The following is a 14,830-nucleotide window of genomic DNA, read 5'->3' as shown; positions in this document are numbered from 1 at the left end:
AAGTGGATGGGTGAGATTCTGTGGCCTGCATTGTTCAGGAGGTCAGACTAGATGATCATAATGGTCCCTTCTGACCTTAAAGTCTATGAGTCTATAAAAGGGGATATTCTATATTCTAGTGAAAAGGAGAGAATAGACGTTGATAACCTATAGGTAGGAAATCAAGAGAAACAGTCAAATGAAAAAGAGTCTCATTCAATTTCATCACGCAAAGGCAAGCAACTGAATATTGACAAATTTTATAACTGCTTGTATACAAATGCAAGAAGTCTAAATACTAAGACAGGTGAACTTGAGTGCCTGAAATTAAATAATGATATTAATACAAGTAGGCATCACAGAAATTTGGTGGAATGATTATAATCAATAGGATACGATAATACTAGGGTACAAGATATATAGGAATGACAGAATAGGTCACACTGGTGGTGGAGTGGCACTGTATGAAAGAGAAAGCATAGAGTCAAATATAGTAAAAATCTTAAGATGAATCAAACAGTATCATAGAATCTCTATGAATAGAAATTCCATGCTTAAATGATAATAATAAGAGTATAGCAGTAGGAATATACTGTCAACCACCTGACCAGGATGCTGATAGTGATTTTGAAATGCTCAGGGAGATTAGACAGGCTACACAAACAGAAAACCCAATAATAATGGGGGATTTCAGCTATCCCCATATTGACTGTGAACATGTCTCCTTTCTCCTCAGGATGGGATGCAGAGATAAAATTTCTAGACACCATTAATGACTGCTTCTTGGAGCAGTTTGTCCTAAAACCCACAAGGGGACAGACAATTCTTGATTTAGTGGTAAGCGATGCACAGGAACTGTTCCAGGAGGTGATTATAGCTGAACTGTTCAGTAACAGCAACCATAATGTAATTAAATCTAACATCTTTGTAGGGGGGAAATACCAAAGAAACCCATTACAGTAGCATTTAACTTAAAAAAGGGGAACTACATAAATATGAGGAGGCTAGTTAAATGGAAATTAAAAAGGAACAGTCACAAGAGTGAAATGTCTGCAAGCTGCATGGAAACTTTTTAAAAACACCATAACAGAAGCTCAAACTATATGTGTGCCCCAAATAAAAAAATACCCAGAGGATCCAAAAAATGCTACCATGGCTAAACAAACAGGCAGAGACAAAAATACATTTTTTTAAAATTGGAGGTCAAATCCTATAGAAGAATATAGAAAGGAGCATAAACTCTGGCAAGTCAAGTGTAAAAATATAATTAGGCAGACCAAAGAAGAATTTGAAGACCAACTAGCAAAAGATACAAAAACGAGGTTCATTAGAAGCTGGACAAATACCAAACAATTGGTGGGGCTACTGGACGATCAAGGTGCTAAAGGAGCACTCAAGGAAGACAAGGCCAAGGTGGAGAAGCTAAATGAATTCATTCTATTGGATATGGGGGAGATCTCCACACCTGAGCCATTCTTTTAAAGTGACAGATCTGAGGGACAGTCCCAGATTGAGCTGTCAATAGAAGAGGTTTGGGAACAAGCTGATAAATTTACAGTAATAAGTCACCAGGACCAGATGGTATTCACCCAAGACTTCTGAAGGAACTCAAATATGAAATTTCAGAACTACTATTTGTGTTATGTAATCTATTGCTTAAATCAGCCTCTGTATCAGATGACATGTGGATTGTTGATGTAATGCCAATTTTTTAAAATGGCTCTACAGGTAATCCTGGCAACTACAGGCCAGTAAATTTAACTTCAGTACCAGGTAAATTGGTTGAAACTATAGCAAAGAACAGAATTATCAGACACACAGATAAACACAATTTGTTGGGGGAAGCATCAACACAGCTTTTGTAAAGGGAAACCATGCCTTACCAATCTATTAGAATTTTTGAGAGTCAACAAACATGAGGACAAGAGTGATCCAATGGATATAGTGTACTTGGACTTTCAGAAAGCCTTTGACTAGATCCCTCATCAAAATATCTTAAGCAAAGTAGGCAATCTTGGGATAAGAGGGAAGGTCTTCTTATAGATCAGTAACTAGTTAAAAATTAGTAAAGAAAGGGTAGGAATAAATGGTCAGTTCTCACAGTGGAGAGAGGTAAATAGCAGGGTTCCCCAAGGATCTGTGCTGCGACCAGTGCTGTTCAACATATTCATAAATGATCTTGAAAAAGGGGTAAACAAGGAGGTGGTAAAAGTTGCAGACGATACAAAATTCCTCGACATATTTAAGTCCAAAGCTGATGGCAGATGAAGTTCAATGCTGATAATGCACAAAGTAATGCACAATGGAAAACATAATTCCAACTATATATGCAAAATGAAGGAGTATAAATTAGCTGTTGCTACTCAAGAAAGAGATCTTGGAGTTATTGTGAAAATGTGCTCAATGTGCAGCAGCACTCAAAAAGGCTAATTGAATATTAGGAATCATTAGGAAAGGGATAGATAATGAGACAGAAAATATCATAATGCTACTCTGTAAATCCATTGTATGTCCACACCTTGAATACTGTGTGCCGTTCTAGTAGCCCTATCTCAAAAAAAATATAGGGAAAAAAGACAAAGAAAGGCAACAAAAATGATTAGGGGTATGGAACAGTTTTCATCTGAGGAGAAATTAAAAAGACTGGGAGTATTCATTTTAGAAAAGAGATGTCTAAATTGAGATATGATCAAATCATGAGTGAGTGGAGAAAGTGAGTAAGGAAGTGTTATTTACCCCTTCACATAACATAAGAACCAGGTGTTGCCCAATGAAATTAATGCTCAGCAAGTTTAAACCAAACAAAAGGAAGTACTTTCTCACAGAACATACAGTCAACCTGTGGAGGTCATTGCCAAGGGATGTTGTGAAGGCCAAAAGTATAACTGGGTTAAAAAAAGAATTAGATAAGTTCATGGAGGATAGATCGATCAATGGCTATTAGCCAAGATAGTCAGGGATGCAACCCCATGCTCTGGGTGACCCTAAACTGCTAGAAAGTTGGGACTTGACCATGGGGATGGATCACTCAATAAATTGCCTTGTTCTGTTCATTCCCTCTGAAGCATCTGGCACCAGCCACTGTTGGAAGACAGAATATTGGACTAGGTGGACCATTGCTCTGACCCAGTATGACCATTATTATGTTCTTAAGCTCGGTGGGGCCTGGACTGTCTCTTATCATGTGTTTGTACAATGACAAACACAATGGGGACCCAGTCACAGTAGCATTATGAGGGGTCACCTAAAATACAAATAAATAATAATGAAAGGAAGAGGAGTGTCATAGTAGTTGCACGTGACTTGCCTCAATATACTTTTACATAGGCTCAGATTCTTCGGGGCTGGCTGAAATGAGTGTTTCAAGAGAGAAAAACATAAAACTTCATGAACTCCTTTTAGTATGTAACTGTGAGCCCTAGTGATCTAAAATATGGCTGGAGTACATCTGTCTGGTGAATAGATACACAATAAATATATCTACCTGACATCTCAACAGAAGTCCTTTCTGAATTAACTGCCACTAGTCTGGGTCACACAGGCATTGGCCAAAATGAAAGACAGAAGAATAAAGATAGCCCAGAAGCATGGACTGATTTTTAACATCAGAAAAGTTCCCCATAATCTCTGTTCCATGATTCAGAATTTTGTAAGTGCAGTAAATTGATGAGAACACACCAGATTTCTGCAGATGGAAGAGGAAAGAACAGAGCATATACAATGTGTGCATTTACACAGTTTGGAGCTAAGAGGATTCAGCCAAAGGTTAATCATAACCCACCCTAAACTGTTGTGCTGTGTGGTGTTAAACAGCTGTTGTGTTCTACCCCAGAGTTGGTGGCTGGATTTTTGTGGTGGGTGACATGAGCCCATTTCTCTTACGAACTACAAGCAGGGTGTGATGAGGCGTATTTAGTTAATATTTGTAAAGTATGTTTAAGATCCTTGGATATAAGGTACAATGGCAGTGCCAAATAATAATAATCAATCAGCCATTCTGTCTCCTCACTTCTCATACACTGGGAGAAATGTAAAAAGAAATTAGTAGTACATTCTTGAAACATGAGTCAGTCTGTGCTGAGATGTCCAAGAAGAAAAGCTGTAAAAAAAAAAAAAGAGTAGATGTGGGGGAACAATGGACTCCTCCAAGAGGGGATGAATCTTTGGCCACCTGTCATATCCTATGGCAAGCCAGCCTGTTGTCCCTTTACCAACAAGCATCCACAAGAGTCTGGCTATACATAGGAAAAGAAGACAAAGCTTTGAGCACTAGCCTTAACTTGCAAAGACCCAGCTCAATGTACTCTTCACCTACACCCATTGAGAAAGAGTGAGGTAAGCAAGGGGGGATGTGAAGACAAGAGACCTATAACATTGGTGCTCTGCAAGGACTGCGAACTATAGCAGAAGACTAGAATCATGCTGGCCTAGAAGAGCTAGCTACTCAAGGGAAGGACGAGCAACCATAAAGCATTTTGAGTAAGCTATCAGTGAGTGAAAACAGGAAGCTTTGGGTGAAAGCTGACCTGAAACCTTAACTATAAACATTCCAAGCAGCATCCTGAGACATGTAGATATCTAATATACATACAGCATGACTGTGCTTACATAGCTTCATCACATGTATAGCATGAGGCTTCTCCTCTAATCACTGTCTCCCAGCAATGCAGGAAGGAAGCTGTGTACACTGTGAAGAATTTACTTTATTTTACTAGGGCTATGCATGTGACACTGTTTCTAATGATGTGCAAGGAACTCTTCATCCCTCCACCCACCCCTGTTTGCATGTAGTCTTTGGTTTCAATGATTCATCAGCCTGTTTTCTCATGGGCCTTTATTGGCTTGTCCACTCCATTATTTTATCTTCAGCTCTTACCCTTAATTCCTCCTAGGATGCAATGGGAAGGCATAGAGAATGACAGTCCAACAGAGATCCATACTGGAATATGCCAGTGAATGACAAGAATCATGGAAGGTGTGAAATATTGTTTTGTTTTTTACCCTGGGTAGTGGTGTAAGCCAAAGAGAATCCACACATCTGTAAAATGGCAGAAATTGTAAGGGATACTAAAACAATCCTCCAGGAGTAAAGTCCATCTGGTCTAACATTCCAAACTTTGTCAGGGTAGCAATTTTAAGTGGCATTTACATAAAGATTTGAGAATGATATGGCATATATTCTATACTTGCCTGCCCAACATGCTGAAAGATCATCAAGACCCATCTCTGAAATACCTACCCACCATGGCCCTGAGGATGAGCTTGCTGGCAGGCCCAGAAAACTTGGGATAGCTTTGGGTCCTTCTTGGAATCATCGCTTGATATGCTAGGGACTGCATCCTAAAAATATTTAAAGCTTTTCTTACATATATGGATTTCTTGGAAGTTCAGAGCCTAACAATTATGAGAGTGTCTCTTTAACTCATTAGAAACGATCACAAAATTTCTGAAGATGAAAACTTAAGAAAAATCTCTTGGCTTGTAGAAAATGAACATTGATGTTAGCTTTATTGTATGTGTACCATCTACACCCCTTTTCAGAGTGATTGGATCTATAGTTGTGGGTTTTTAAAAAAAAATGCATGTTTTTGGAATTATTCACTTCCCCAAAAGTTTCATTTAAAAGTAATTTATTTTAAATATTTTTTAAAAAGTATTGCTCCAGTGTAGATCATTGGGGTGTTACAGCACATTTGGAAGACTTTATTATCTATAAAAGTTCCTCATGGTTCATAATAGCTGCTCTTTGCATTAAACTATGGTCAACAGACCTGAAGATGAGAATCAAATGGTCAATGTGATCATAATCTTACCTTTGACTCTCAGCCAACACTCCTTGTGTGAACTTAGTTCTAATGCTCAAATCTGCTTCTTCCTAAGAGTCTATTTTTCCATGTTCAATCCCATCTGTCATGCAACTTTCACACTCTGCTTCCAACTACTTCCAACAATAAAATCATTTTCCACTGGATTAAGACTGTTGTGACAGCTTGGAAGCCTCCTGCTGGTTGGTGGGAAACCAAAACACTTAAAAAACCCAGGAAGGTGGACTCTGAAGAGAACATAGAGAGAAATTATGTTTCAAACAGATGTACAGACAAACAGCCACACCGTCTTGTGGTGTGGACTGTTTTCCTGCCCCAGGGTTTAACCTAGGGAAGAGAATCAAAATGTGCAAGTTTAGCGTGCAAAAGCAGAAGGAGATCCTCCGTTTGTGTATGAAGGGTTCAATCCTGCATCCACTGATGTCAGTCTCAGAGCTCCCATTGACTTCTGTGGTGTAGGATCAGATCCCAAGATGATAGACTATTTTGCAGAAGTCACTGCTACTAATGATTGGTGGGTATTTTCTGTGTCCTATCATTCTGGCCCATTCCTGTCCTGTTATTGCTGCTGATCTCTTCACTGGCTTGCACTTGCATTTCTAGCATCCAACAGCTCAAAACCCACAGTAATTAGAGTCTGCTGATGCTGTGTCAGTGGAGGCTCATTACATCTATAACTGATTAGGCAGAACTGACAGACGAAAGTGTTCGCTGAGCTCTGTTGCTGATCCAGAAACAGAGAAGGCAAGGCCTGAACACAGGGACGCCTTTTTGGAGCTGAGAGGTACCACCGGGTGCTGTAGCCAAGCCCCTGCCTCGTGCTCAGTGAAATGATAGGTCACCATTCTGCTTCCTGCATGGGGGTGGCAGTTAGATCAGAGACTCCCTGCATCTTCAAACTCTCTGTGAGTCTGATCCATGACCTATGTGACCTAATGGAGGTCTTTCCGTCGACTTATATGGGTTTAGGCTCAGGACCCTAATGTGCCCATTCAAAATGAAGTAGAATTTAGTCCATAGTGTGGGTAGGGCTTAAGAGCATCATGTTCACAATATTATATCCTCCATGCATGCAGGAAACAGAGCTAGCCTAGTCCTGCTCTCATTGGAGTCAGTAGCAGGCCCTATGTGGTAAGATACGTTTTTTCCAAAAGAGTTCCGCACTATGAAAAAACTGCTTCTTTGAGAACTTCCAGTGTGGACTATGGTTAATGCTTTGCCTTGAATAAAAAGAAGTATCATTGCAAAATTCTCTTTACGTCAAAATCTAGCTAGGCCTGCTAACAATGGATGCTTAAACATTATGCAGTCTCACTAGCATTTTTGTATGAAACTCGGTGCTAACAAAAGCACTCAGCCTAGTGCTAATTAGCCTGGCAAATAGTTGTTTCAAGACAATAAAAGCAATGAAGAGCTCAACTGTCTATCTCTATAGCTGTCACAGTACAGTGCTGGTAAGGTGGAGACTGGCTCTTCTTCAGCATTTCTCCTGTGAGTCTTATACTTAATGACAAGCTGGTCTGAGAAAGCCCTTAAGGTCTCACCATTGCCAACAACATTCTTCTTGTCTCATTTCATCTTTGACATGTATTCAGGGTTCATTCTGGAATGTTGCATACCTGGATTGGTTCTCCACCCGACTATAAGAAGGCAGTGTTAGGGATTCACCACGTTGGAAAGAGATTTAGCAAATATTTAGAATCAAATTTAGTCTGTGAAAAGGGTAAAAAAAAAAACAGGGCCCAACTACAGACAAAACATGCACAAGTGTATTCTGGAGCTATCAGACACTTGCCCTTCTTTGCAGGCTCAGTATAAGGTTTATTTTTGAAGTGTGCAGCCAGACAAGCTGCAAAGTAGGCCAAAACAGTGCATGGCTGCTCACACAGATTTTAGGCATACACATAGCAGTGAAATTCTCAAAAGAGGCTTCTGTGTATCATTCATGCCATCACTGATTAGAGCAGTGGTTCATCTACTCCAGTAGCTCTTCACTGACCAGAACCAGATGCTTCAGAGGCAAGTGCAAGAAACCCTGCAGTTGGCGGATATGGGATAATCTGCCCTTAGTGAATTTACCTGCTAACCCCCCAAAAAGCTTAGATTATGCTCTGAAGCATGATGGGTTTATATCCCTTCCACATTTTTAAAAGTATTTATTATTGTAATTCCTGGATATTAGCCATATAAATGTCTAATGTCTTGGTCTCAATGAGATCTTGTGGCAACGAGTTCCACTGGTTTGAATGTATCATCCTCAATCCATGAGCCCCAAGAATAGAATGATTTCCCAGTTTATTTGATGTTCAAGACAAGGTTAAACATATATGCAGCAAGGCTGTGGAGACACAACATTGTCTGGTGGCAAAGTTGGGTAATTAAGACTCAGGGTTAGAGGTATGTGAGACCTACAGAAGTAGTTTGTGACGGTTGCCCAACCTGAACCTTACAGATTTAGTTTGCAAAGGCTGAAAACTAATCCACCTCTGCATGGTCTCTTTGAGGTAGAGGGAATGACAGTTGGGGAGAAGGGAGATTTAACTGCCATTCATCAGGTGCAGCTGCAAACCTCAGGCCATGAACATGAACCACTGAACATGGACTGACATTGTTGACTCTTCAAACCTCATACCCAAGGTCATGTTTGAATGGATTCAGTATGAACACTTTGCACAGTTCTAGTCATGACTCATGGCTGTCACAAACTTGCTTTGCACCATTGGGCAAATCATGTATATTCTCTGGTTGAAATCCAGACCCCATTGAAGTCAATGGGAGTTTCACCATTGACTTCAAAAGGGCCAGGATTTCACTGTCTGTGCCTCAGTTTAACTGACTGTAAAGTGGGCATAACAACATCTACTCCCACTGGTATGATCATACTTAGTGATTATATTTGTAAAATGCATAGAAATCTTCTGAAGAAAGGCACAATATAACTGCAAAGTATTTTTAACACTACTGAATAATGTTCTTCCTGCTTTATGCGTGGACTTGTCGTGCATTATCCAGTTGGATATTTCCAACTCTATTATTTGGTAGAGAAGATGTTGGCTAAATCTTCTGGACTGCTTTGAAAATATCAGCTAATGTTTGCTGGTGTAAGTTGTTTTCCAAGAACAAAAAAAACTGAATCAGTTAAAAGTCTCTGCTAATGAGCAGCAAGATAGATGCCATTATATAAAATACAGGGATACTAAGCCTTTTTATAAAACACACACTTATACACACGCACACAGTGTGTGTAGAATATGTATATTCTAGGGTATGAACCAATTAAAGGAGCTGAAGCTAACATACTCACCAAATGAAACATTCATAGTCACTGGAGAATTTTCAGTATGATTTGGTCAGAAGAACAGCCATACTGGGTCAGACCAAATGTCTATCTAGCCGAGTACTTGTTTTCCGACAGTGGTCAATGCCAAGTGCCCCAGAGGAAGTGAACAGAACAGGTAATCATCAAGTGATCCAGGTGTGAATTTATTTGCATGGATTTCTTATTAGTGACATGTAGCTTTTCTCTTAGTAAGGGTGACACAGCCATCAATCAGGTAATTTCTATGTACCTGCAGTTACTGTGCAGTTCTTAAGTAATACTTTGAGATACTTCATGGTGGCAGTGCAAATAAAACAATGGGTATGTCCCCAAGCTCAACATTCACTGACGTTACTTAAAAGTATTGGATCTTGGCAATGGAATTTGTGGGAAATTTGAATGATTCTATAGGATTTGAGATAATTCTATAGCGTTGTGACAGAACTATGAATAATTTGCAAACTCTGTCACCTTAATTTCATGTGAAACCATTGCTCCCTTAAAGAAAACATGAATTCAAACCATAATTATAATTATCTATATGAAATTACGAAAAGCAAACATACACCCAACTGCCTAGTTAATTTATACTGGAAGTAATTGGACACACCCAATAGGAAGCGTAATGGAATTTTACCATGAATTGCAATGTTCTCTTCAAGTCAATAGTCTTTTCCATTAGATAATCCTCATAATAGAGTCGCTCAGGGGGGCAGGGGTTGGGAATTGGATTACTTAAAGTTTAAGAAAGTCATGAAATAAACCTTAGTAGCTTCTGTGTTTGCTTGTTCTTTACTGTTATTTACAACATGTTGAATGGCCTCTCACTAGCCTCTCACATGACTTGTCATTTACAGAATATACAGCAGGATCTCATTGGAATTATTAACTATTTATTACTTGTATAGGAATGGCTTCTAGAGGCCCCAGACAATTATTAGCGCCCCAATTGTGCCATGTGCTGTACACACATAATGAAAAGACTGTCCCTCCTCCAGAGAGCTTATCCATCTGGAATTTAAAAAAAAAAGAATAATTCAGGTGGGGGTACCTAGTTTTCCATCTTGTACAAAACAAACATGCCTCTGATTGAATAACAGACAATGGTGTATGCATGGACCTCCTCAGGCACTGTAATGGAGATATGGCCCTACCACTACCTTTTATTCTAATGGCAAGTCACTACGTTATTCAACCATAAAGACAACCACTGCCATCTACTGGATAGAATCACAAGTGCTCATCTGTACCTGCCTTTCAGGTCCTAATCCAGCAAATTGCTCTGCTATGCATTTACAGAGGGATCTGTCTGCATGGGGCAGGGTTCAGAATTGGGGCCATCTTTCTAACAGCTAGTGGAGGTTCTCCTCTAGTGGAAGTAGAAGGTGCTTGTACTCTTAGAAGTTCCAAGCAGCCAGGATATTCAGCACAGTGACAACCATGAATTCTATAGATAGCCGGCTGGGTTACAATACTTTGCATTACTCTAGGACTTTCCATTCAAGGATCTCAAAGTGCTTTACAAAGTTTAATTAATTAAGTCCCAGAGTGCCCCATGAGGTACAGCAGGGAAGTATTATCTCCATTTTACACATGGGAAAACTCAATCACAAAGTTATTGTGTTCGCGGCTGAGTCTATATGGGACTAAGACCCTACATCAGTCCACCTCACCTACATGGCTGCATTTGACCTGACTTAATCACAGCACTGAGTACAAGGGAAAAGCAAGGGCAGCACAGCTGGTGTTGGCTCCTGTGAACAAGCCGGTGGAACCACAGCTCTGCACCCGGAACATGTTACATGCCAATCAGGGGAGCTGGGTGGACACAGATGAAGAGTATTGGCTGGGCCCTGTAGTAATAGATCACTTCCCCACCCCCTGCCCCCAATCCAAGAGTGCACTGAAGCAATTGCATCTCAGAGGGCTGCCTTGTGGCACAATCTCTCCCAGGGCACCCTTGCAGCTTACACACTGCTCCTTACTCAGGCTTGTGCCTCAAGGCACAATCATTTGCAAATTTGACACCATCAGCTCAGGATTAAACACAAACTGTGAATGGCTATCCAACTACAAAAGCAGTTTCTCCTCCCTTGGTTTTCACACCTCAACTGCTAGAAAAGGGCCTCATCCTCCCTGATTGAACTGACCTCATTATCTCCAGACTGATTCTGGCCTGCATATTTATACCTGCCTCTGGAAATTTCCACCACATGCGTCTGATGAAGTGGGTATTCACCCACGAAAGCTTATGCTCCAATACGTCTGTTAGTCTATAAGATGCCACAGGACTCTTCGTTGCTTTTTACAGTTCCAACTCGGTCACTCAAGATGTTTGTGCATTTCTAGGACCAGAGCCTAGATCTTCTGACTCCCATGCTTTAAACATAACTAACTGTCTACTTACAAGGCATTCGAAATGATGAGTTATATCTTAAAAGGAAATACCTTAAAATCAGTTCCTCCCTCACTGATCTTACCGAGATGTGAGTTCAGAATCCTGTGTTTCCCTTCTAAAGGCTGCTAGTATGTCCCTGGCAAGGCATAAGTTTAGGATCTTCCCTCATAAGTGCTGACAGCTGAAAGAAGCTCATGCAGCATGGAGAAATAGCTTCATGGGTTTCTGATCTCATTACCCCAACTCCTGCAAAGGAAACAAAGAATGCTAAAATCAGCTCCTGACAGGCAAATATAGGGAGGAACTGAATTCCCTGAAACCTGCTTTAAACATCTACATATGTATTTTCATTAGATACATAAGGGCAACAATCTAATCAGCTGGTGTAAACTGAAGCCAATTTCCATGATCTCAGGATCTGGCCACAGAGGGGCATAGCTTGTAGGTATTCTGGCTGCCTCATTGCTGGGGCTACCTTCAGAAGCAGACCATGCCGAGGGGGAGCATTCCCACCTTCTGTCCCCCTGCTGGAACATGGTTCCTGGCCTACCTGTGTAAGAGCAACCACAGTGAAGCCCAGGCATTATTCCTGATGGAAATATTCGCAGTTGTACTTAATGGGCTTGCAGAAACTTTTCAGTGTTTGTTTTAGCAGGGATTCGGGGTGGAATTCTGTGCCAATAGCTTTCAGATTAGTAGTGTGCAATACATGAGTCCACTTCACAAGCTTTTACTTCACACTAACAGCTGCTGTAGCACTGCAGAAATAAACTTTACAGCTTTGGCACTGTTCAGCACATTATTAATATACCAGCAGCTTGCTGTGTTAGTTTCCCATGAAATGCTGGTTTAAAATACGGTTGGTTCTGGGTTGGATCCCTTTCCATTACATCCCATTCACCTGAAGCTCTCCTTCTCCCACACCCAGTACTTAAACTAAAATCTGCATCTCAAGGAGCTTTCTTTGCAAATGTCTAATGAAATATTAGCTGGCCCCACCAAAGAGAGAAATTGGATCAGATGTGAAAGAATCAAGTTGACGTTCACCAGGTATATTTAGCTGCTGTGTCATCTAACACAATTTTATTGGCGAGAACTAGTGTCTTTCTGCTTCCATAACAAACACCTGTAATGCTGGAAGTAATTTATTGCTTCCAAAGAAACAGCTGTTGAGAGGCTCTTCCCCTTTAGTGAGAAACTACATGGAGAGGGATAGATCTATCCTTAAATATTATTTATTCACTTTGCTAAAAAGGAGCACTGGGCACTGTTGGGCTTGACTGAAAATGTACCAGACCTTATGTTGTATCACAGCAAAGTCTGGCAAATACATATCTTCCTGGGTGAGAAACTACTGCGCAGCAAGTAGCAACAAGATAGATGCTTTATCAAATGGATATTTTAGTCGGTGACTCATTACACCATTCTCAGAACTACAAATTAACATATTGCCTAAGGAGGTTTTAGATTAATGAAACATTTAGCCTTTAAATTTCAGCTCATGCTAGTTGAGCTGCAAGTTCAATTGTACCTTAATACACTGGGGTTCAGGTCCATTTTTAGTATATTTGTTCTGATGAAACAGTTCTTTTAGAAAATCCCGTTCCTACTTACAGTAGTGCTATTTGCTGGGTGCTACATTTGGAGGAGGCTGTATGTCTAGGTTGTGTTCTGAAGTGTAGCTCTTAGATATGAGGAGCCAGAAGGCTCTTGCCTAGGCCAGTTTGCTGATGATTAGAACTGATGCAGAAAAGACCTGAACTCTAGCACTTGACCTGTTTTTTCAGCACAGCAAACTATTTTGTTGAGAAGTTACTTCCTGAAGCTCTGTCTTGATCAGACGCAGGCAATGCTGTTAAGTTGAGGAAAGCAACTGAAAGATCTGGTCAGGTATATATCTGCCCCTTTAATTGAGAGTGCATGTTTGTCATTTGCCTCTAGAATTAACAGTATGGGATACTGGCATCCAGGTGGAGCTGAAGGTGCTGATTTTGACTTAAAGCCCCAAATGGCTTGGATTTCAGACACACCTATCTAGCCACGACATCCTATCTGAGCTGTGATCAGCAGAAGCACTCATGCTATTTCTGTGCTATAATAGTGATGAGGCTGGTGGGAAGATGTTCTCTGTGAGGGCCCCAGGGCTCTGGAATGGCCTCCTGTCCCAGTCCAAAGTAGCCTGATTTTGTCAATCTTTATGGCACGTGACTGGCCTTTGAGGAGATCTAGGGGAGTCTGAGCTACTGTCTGGCAATATTGGGGTGTTAATATATTTATATTAAAGTTGCTGCTTTGTAGAACAGACAAGGCTGGCTGAGTGTGTGTTGATTTTTATTAGTTGTCAGGTCACTCAGAACTTGTGCATGGGCATCTTTGGTTACTAGAAATCAAAATAAGCAAACATAGAGGGAGATGGTAGCAGGGCATTTCCCATGAGGGGCCTTCAATTCTGGAATTTACTCCCTAACTCTTGGTATGAAATAGCCTGAATCTGTTGGCCTTCAGACCATGCTGCAAATCCTATGCATTCACATAGGAGTAGACATTCAAATACCCAGAGAGAAGTTAGGTCCCAAACTCCCATTGAAAGTCAATGAGAACTGAGTGCCTAATTTGCATTTTGTGCCTTTTGAAAATCTCCACCTGTTCCCCACCCCCCCAAACAAACAAACAAGCCTTTTTATATACCCTTCCCTAAGGGCTGATATTTGGGAGTGATTTCATATCTAGTTGGTTATTTTCTTATTTACTGGTTTTGGGGTGTGGGGCAGCTGCTGGCTTTACTTTTATGCCATTGTCCTTTGATTGTGTCAAATGCATCTAGAGCCCATGAGAGATGTTTCTTCAGAATTGGTTAGATATTGAAATAATAAATAAAAACTAAACATTAAACAACAGACTATGAGGGAGGGAACTTTAAGGAAGGCAAATTAGAAGGGGATGTGGAGTGGATCACTTCCAAAACCCATCCTTGTTTTTTCTTTGTGGAATGACAATAAAGAACCATAGATACAAGTTGGGTGAGGTAATATTTTTTACTGGATCAATTTCTGTTGGTAAGAGAGACAAGCTTTCAAGCTTACATAGAGCTCTTCTTCAGGTCTGGGCAACCTGATAGCATGTCACAGCTAAATAAAGGCTGGAACAGATTGTTCAGTAATAAGTAGTTACCACATATTTCAAGGGACTCTTCAAGGTGAAGTGGCCCATTAACATCCCTCCAGTTGGGGGGGGGGGGGGGAAGAGAAAGTGAGAGAGGAAAGTCAGTTGGGGTTGGGGAGTTATAGATTATTGTAATAAGCCATAAAT

At 40.6% G+C, this 14,830-nt stretch overlaps 1 long non-coding RNA gene across 1 annotated transcript in view; it reads right to left on the bottom strand.

Annotated features, from left to right (window-relative positions):
- Positions 1 to 9,398: 9,398 nt before the first annotated feature.
- The window catches only part of LOC123370099, a 161,114-nt gene continuing 155,682 nt past the window's right edge, over positions 9,399 to 14,830 (bottom strand). The window contains exons 3-4 of the long non-coding RNA XR_006579271.1: positions 11,604 to 11,767; positions 9,399 to 10,134 (exon numbers count right to left, since the gene is read on the bottom strand). This is a non-coding gene — a long non-coding RNA (uncharacterized LOC123370099). The remainder of the gene's footprint in view (positions 10,135 to 11,603; positions 11,768 to 14,830) is intronic.

This window comes from Mauremys mutica, chromosome 4 (genome assembly GCF_020497125.1).
Source record: "Mauremys mutica isolate MM-2020 ecotype Southern chromosome 4, ASM2049712v1, whole genome shotgun sequence".
NCBI classification, from domain to species: domain Eukaryota; kingdom Metazoa; phylum Chordata; order Testudines; family Geoemydidae; genus Mauremys; species Mauremys mutica.
Note: the sequence above shows the minus strand (reverse complement) of the source record. Positions and strands in the feature narration are given on the sequence as shown.